Below are 6342 nucleotides of genomic sequence, written 5' to 3' on the forward strand. Positions count from 1 at the left end.
AGTAATGTTGTTCGTTACACGTGGTAAGTCAAGCTGATCTTATTTCTGTTCCTTGTACACTGGGCAACACATTGTAACCTCCCTGACAGATAGTCATTTATTTCCGTCAGAATATTTAAGAATTGCTCATTTGTAGCTTTAAAATCTGCCAGCTTTATACCACTTGTGGTAGCTTTACCTTGAAGGCGGTTTATTAGTTGCGAAAAGTTCCTGGAAAAATTAATTAAAACCGAACTAAAGGACGACAGTAAAACTAACACTATCCACAATTTATTTAAGCTTTACTTAGAAGAGAATGTTTGTCTATTTAATGGAAAATATTACCAATGTACAGATGGATTGCCAATGGGTTCCCCATTGAGCGGAATAATGGCTGATCTATCATTATAATAGTCATAATATAATTAATGATAACAACCAAAATAGTTTTTATTAGAAATGAACAACAAATCGACAATCTTCACAAATACATTAACGAATTGCACCCCAAAATAAACTTCACAGCTGAGATAAAAAATGGTAGGTAATAAAAGAAATTTTCTGGACTTCACACTGCAATGTTCCAATAATAAAATAAAGTTCGCCATATACAGAGAGCCTACACAGACAAACACAATAATTCCATTCGACTCATACCATGACAACACCCATAAATTTGCAGCATTTCGAACCTACTTGCATAGAGCCTTTGAATCAAACTTAGAACAAAAAGAACTGGAAAAGGAAATACAAATTATCCAACAAATAGTAAATGAAAATTTATTTCCACAATACCAAATACAGAGCCTAATTTCAAGAATCCAAAATAAATTTGATATGGAAAACACAACTTCTTTACATAACGGGACGAAAAATCTTTTAAATACTACGTCTAGATCAATAATTTTTTTAGGGAAGCTGTCATACAAGATTAAGAAAATCTTCCAAAAAAACAATTTAATGGTCTCATTCAAAAATAAAAACACAATTTTGGATACTTAATAAGACACTTAAATTTTAATGATCACATATTCGATGAAGCTAAAAACGTTAAACTTCTTCGCCAACTAAAGAAGAGTAATTTTATGAAACTAATTCAGACATATGAGATTAACAATTTTATTAAGAACAACACAGACTTAATCAGCTTGAATGAACAAGTAATTCCCACATCTACACCTTTGTACAGCGCGCTAAGGGAGATATTCCCCAAAAAGAAATGGAAATAAAAATAATATATATTTTGGAAGTGCAAGTGGAAGAGAAGATTGAGTTTGGAGGCAGCTCAAAACCTGCACCATTTGCACGCGATGCCCTAAAAAGCCCCTACATAGCTCTATTTAATTTGGGTTATGTTTTGTTTTCATTGTTTTGGCTTTTTGTCAAGCGCTTCATTTATTTTTTACATTCTGGTAGTATTGTACTTTTAATTTTCTATATTTGAAATTGATTTTAGCTCGATGAATGTGATTTATTTGAATGTTATGGTAAATTTTGGAAGTAGATTTCTACTATTCTCTTACATCTGCGGATGAAATAAGTTCCACTTTTGATAACTATTTTAAATCCGCATATAGCCCTGCATCTTGTTATTCGCTATCGTCTTATGATGCAGCAATTAAGAATAGTACTTTAGACCTGTTTAGTTTGCACACTATTTCAATGGATGAGATTGGTGATCCTATCGATAAATTAAAATCTAAACGCACTGAGGGGCCTGATGGTATCCCGTCTTATATTGTGAAGGGCTGTATGAGTGCTTGATTGTAAGGGGCAAGTTGATGTAGTTTATACGGATTTTGCAAAGGCGTTCGATCGGGTGGATCATGACGTGCTCTTACGCAAGCTGGCACTGTATGGTTTTTTTGTGGAAACCCTTAAGTTCTTTGTCTCTTACTTGTCCTATAGATTATTTTATGTAATTTATAAAAATGCAGTATCGGATAAGCTAGGAATTGATTCGGGGGTTCCGCGGGGTAGTAACTTGGGACCATTATTGTTTTTGCTATTTATAAATAATCTGCCGTTGGTCATTGATTCATCAAGATGCTTGCTTTTTGCCGATGATCTGAAAATTTTTACAACTATACGTAGTTTGAAGGACTGCCATTCTTTGCAGACTGATCTGGATAATGTATTTAATTGGTGACAGGTAAACAAACATTTTAATATCTCTAAATGTGAGTCTATGACATACGCATTAAGAAGAGAACCAATACATTTTATATATAAAATTAACAATGTCAATCTAAATTCAGTTGTTGCTAAGAAGGATTGTTAGGCTTCGTCATTAGAAATGCTCATTGCTTTATGGACGTATGGGATCCTGGGACGACTCATTACTCAAATTTATTGGAGGCTGTTCAGAACAAGTTTTTTAAATATCTATATTACAAAAATATCATGTTTTCATTGGGTTTAGATCGTATGTATTGTTTGATCTGACTAAACTATCAATTAGAAGGAAAATACTATCGCTCTGTTTCCTGTTCAAAATATTTAATAATAATGTAGGCGCCCCTTTAATCTTGGGAAGGATCGGTCTGTATGTGCCTGCGTTTTGTGGACGATGCAAAAATCTATTCAGTGTTCCTTACTGTACCACGGAACTTAGAAAAAGTTCCCTTCTTGTTAAAGTCCTTATTTTGTACAACACATTATCTCTTACCTTCTCTATCCCATTATTTGGTGCTAGCGTAATATTGTTAGAGACATTTATTGTCTGAATTTAGCGCTACCTCCAGTCATTTAACCGTTTGACCGTGTAACTGTTCGATTAGATTTCCATGCTGTTGCGTCGCAAGTTCTTAATTCCTAAGCAGTTCTCTAGAAGTTCTCTATTCGCACGTTGCTTTTCTTTTCTCTTTTTTGCTCCTGCTTTGTTCTTTCATCGATTTATGGCTTCTGGTTGTTTTATTTTTAATCCTTTGCTTAATTTAGATAAATGAAATTGTTAGTGTACTGAAACATGTAATTAAATATATGTTCATGAAATTATTTTGAGATTTGGATTGTATGTTTTAGTGTTTTGAATTAGACGTAAGTTTAGTTTTAGTTTGCATTAACATCATCTAAGAATCTTCTTTATAAGTTTTTAGGGTCTACTAAAGAAGGGCATGACCCGAAATCAGGTTCAGACAAATAAATAAATAAATCGGTCACCTCAGTATAAATCGCTTTATGTATATGTCGCAGGCAATTGGTTATTTCAGGTAGATAGCTTTTTCCTAGTCAGATACTGTCTGCTTATTATACCTCTCTGTGCCTATTTTAGGCAAATAGAATTTTTTCGATACAACACTGCGGGTAGGTACCTGTTCACAATAAAATAAAGCAGTTCCTATTGTTATCAACCTACTTTTCTTAAATTAAAGTCAGTAATGAGTGTCAAACGATTCAAATTATTCGCGTATCATTTTCAAAAAATGCATATCAGTTTCATATACTTTTATTAAGTTTAATAAAAATACAAATAAACGATTTATTTCTTGAAGACTTAAATACTAAAATATACTTGCTTGTCTTGGCAATTGTTGTTGGAATGGCATCTACTATGCACATCACCTTATTTTTGAAACAAGTATACCTTTTTGTACTGCACTGAAATTTCGAAGGCTGGTACTGGCATTTTGACATCCCTTGCCCAGAAAACAGTGACTGTGAAGTGTAGGCCTCTCTTAAAGAAATAAAGCATTCCTGATGTTGGGTTGGGTAGGGTTGGTATAAAGAGCTATTTACCTGAAAATATTTTAGCCATATGCTATTTGCCTAGGAAAGTGGAATAAATGGAATAAAACTATTTTGCCTAGGTAGATAGTATCTGAGTAGGAAAAAGCTATTTACCTGACAGAACCATTTGCCTGCGACAAATACACTATTAAGCTATGTTGCATTCTATGTGGGACAATGCAAGTGCACAGTAGTTTCGTAACTATGGTTACAACATAAACATTTTCACAGACCGTCGGGCCGCCTTAAAGGCAATTCAGGCCTACACTGTGTGACTCCGCACTGATCAGAGCAACCTGAGAGAACTTGCTAGGGGTAATGATGTTACCCTATGGTAACTCAGCAAAATTTGCTGCGCTGACAAACTGATACTGGCGCACCTAAGTGAGTTAGCGCAATGTATCAACTCAATTGCGCCATAACGCAGTTGCTGATGCATCATATCTATCGGCTAGCTGCGCCGGCGCACAATGTCGCCATTATATTTGCTCATTTGAAGGGCTATAATAGGGTGATAAATCTGACAGATCTGTTGCATACCTATTGAAGACTTTATAGATAGTTGAAAATACCAGCTCTAAGTCTTATGCCGCCTGCACCATAGCAGTTGTGCGTTAAACTTTGGGTCTACGAGTGTGTTGCACCTATCTAGTGAGCCACACCAGCGTACGCTACTATGCCAACGGTGGCGCAATTGAGTTGACTCATTTTAAAGTTGGGTATCAGCGCACGTAACATACTGTACTGAGTTAACTCAATTGCGTCGCCCAGCGCAGTGTTACACATCTCTACTATGGTGGGTTCGAGGTCACAGCAACATTGAGGGCAATGAAAAGGCGGACAAGCTGGCCAGAGAGGCAGCGAACACGCCCTTCATTATACCCCAACCTAGTTGTGGACTACAAAAAAGCCGTCTAAAACAAATTGTGACACCTAATTCTCAAAAATTTCGCAAAACCAAAATTGAAACAATTAAAGGACAATGTTTACACCTAAAAGTACCTACGCGAGTCCTCGACCAGCTCATCGGCGAATGGAGAGGTTATTTGTTTTAGACGCCACACAGTTAACCTCGCGTGGTTCACGAACTGTGACGTGTGATAGTGAAATGGTAAGATGCAAACATACACAACACAACACAACGGAATTATGAGTTGCAATAATTTATTAAAATAAAAAAAAATATAAAAGTATTCAAATGAAATAAAAAAAGGTAAGTAAAAAAAAATTAAGTATATAAATACGATCAAAACTCAATAAATTCTTTTTTTTTTGTTAAAACAAAGATTTGACCAGGACTATTAATGTTAGCGAGTAACAAAACAAAATGAAAGGACTCTAATTAAAATAACCAGGGAAAAAAGACAAATTTGCCAAAATGAAATGAAAAGGGAAATTAAATTACCGCGCCTAGACTCCGTAGAGTTGAGCTCAACCTAAAATCTAACTTCAACTAAAGAAAAATATATCGAAACAAAAACGATACTGAACTATAAGAAAACTTCTGGCTGAGAACCAAATTGGTGTACGGTTCTCTCACAAAATAAAATATTTATCTGACCTTTAAGATAGTTGACACTTCTTAACTGATTTGATGGTGGAGTTCCACAGCAGCACCTCTGGTAATGGTCAGGATATTTCCAGTATGTTTGGGAGGAGCAGATCGTCTCAAAATAATCCGTTCCATGTGGATATGGTTCTCCGAAGAGAATGTTTGGAATGGATTTAATCCCCAAAACAAAATAGGATGCCAAATTTGCTCCCCACAATAAAACCTGGATAGAGAATTAAGAAGAATAAGAAAAGATACTTAGAAAATTAGATTTTTGGATGGTGTTAGTTTTTTTTAATTTTTTTAAACATTTAAGATTTTAGGAGTTAGAACGAATGAATAGGCGAAAGATGGTTGAATGGTTGTTGAAAGGTTGATTAGTTGAAAGGTGAAAGGGCGTGTGAATTAAAAGAAATGTGGAAGAACTTACCTCCGGTGTTCGAGGTTTTAACCAGAAGAAAACGTGGAAAATACTTTGAGATCCGGATATACCGAAAATTATGAGAAAATAAAATCTCTTTTCTCAAAGACAATATTCCAAAAATGGCGATTCAACGACAATTTCCAAAAATCACTCGTGATTAGTATTCTCCATCTGGTTTCTAAAAAAGAGAGAGCTCGAAGACTTTGGAAAACACTTTTATACAAGTTGGATTAAAAAAAAATTAGGGAACTGTTAAAAGAACAAGGAAAGAAAAAAAATTTGGGAATACCAGAAGTATGCTGCTGTAACAGAAAAAATTAATAACATAATAAAATGTAAATAACGCGAAAAATAAAAATAAATTTAATAATTCCGTAATTATGCAACCCATAATTCTCCACAACAATCCAAGACAATAAATAACACATAACAAAACAAACCAAATTTTAAATTTTTGAACCTAACAAAATAATCAACAGTTGGGAGGTCTCAAAGGTAGCTTTAAGGTGGCTACACACATAACTGCAAACTTGACGAGTATGCATGATCTATCTTCAATTCACCCAGTAAATTAATATGGGAGTAGGTTTTTCTTTTCAATAACCACTCTTTACACCATATATCACGTTTCTTGTTCCGCCTTTTCCTCTTATGGACA

The sequence above is a fragment of the Onthophagus taurus genome, chromosome 3 (assembly GCF_036711975.1).
Source record: "Onthophagus taurus isolate NC chromosome 3, IU_Otau_3.0, whole genome shotgun sequence".
Classification (NCBI taxonomy): Eukaryota; Metazoa; Arthropoda; class Insecta; order Coleoptera; family Scarabaeidae; genus Onthophagus; species Onthophagus taurus.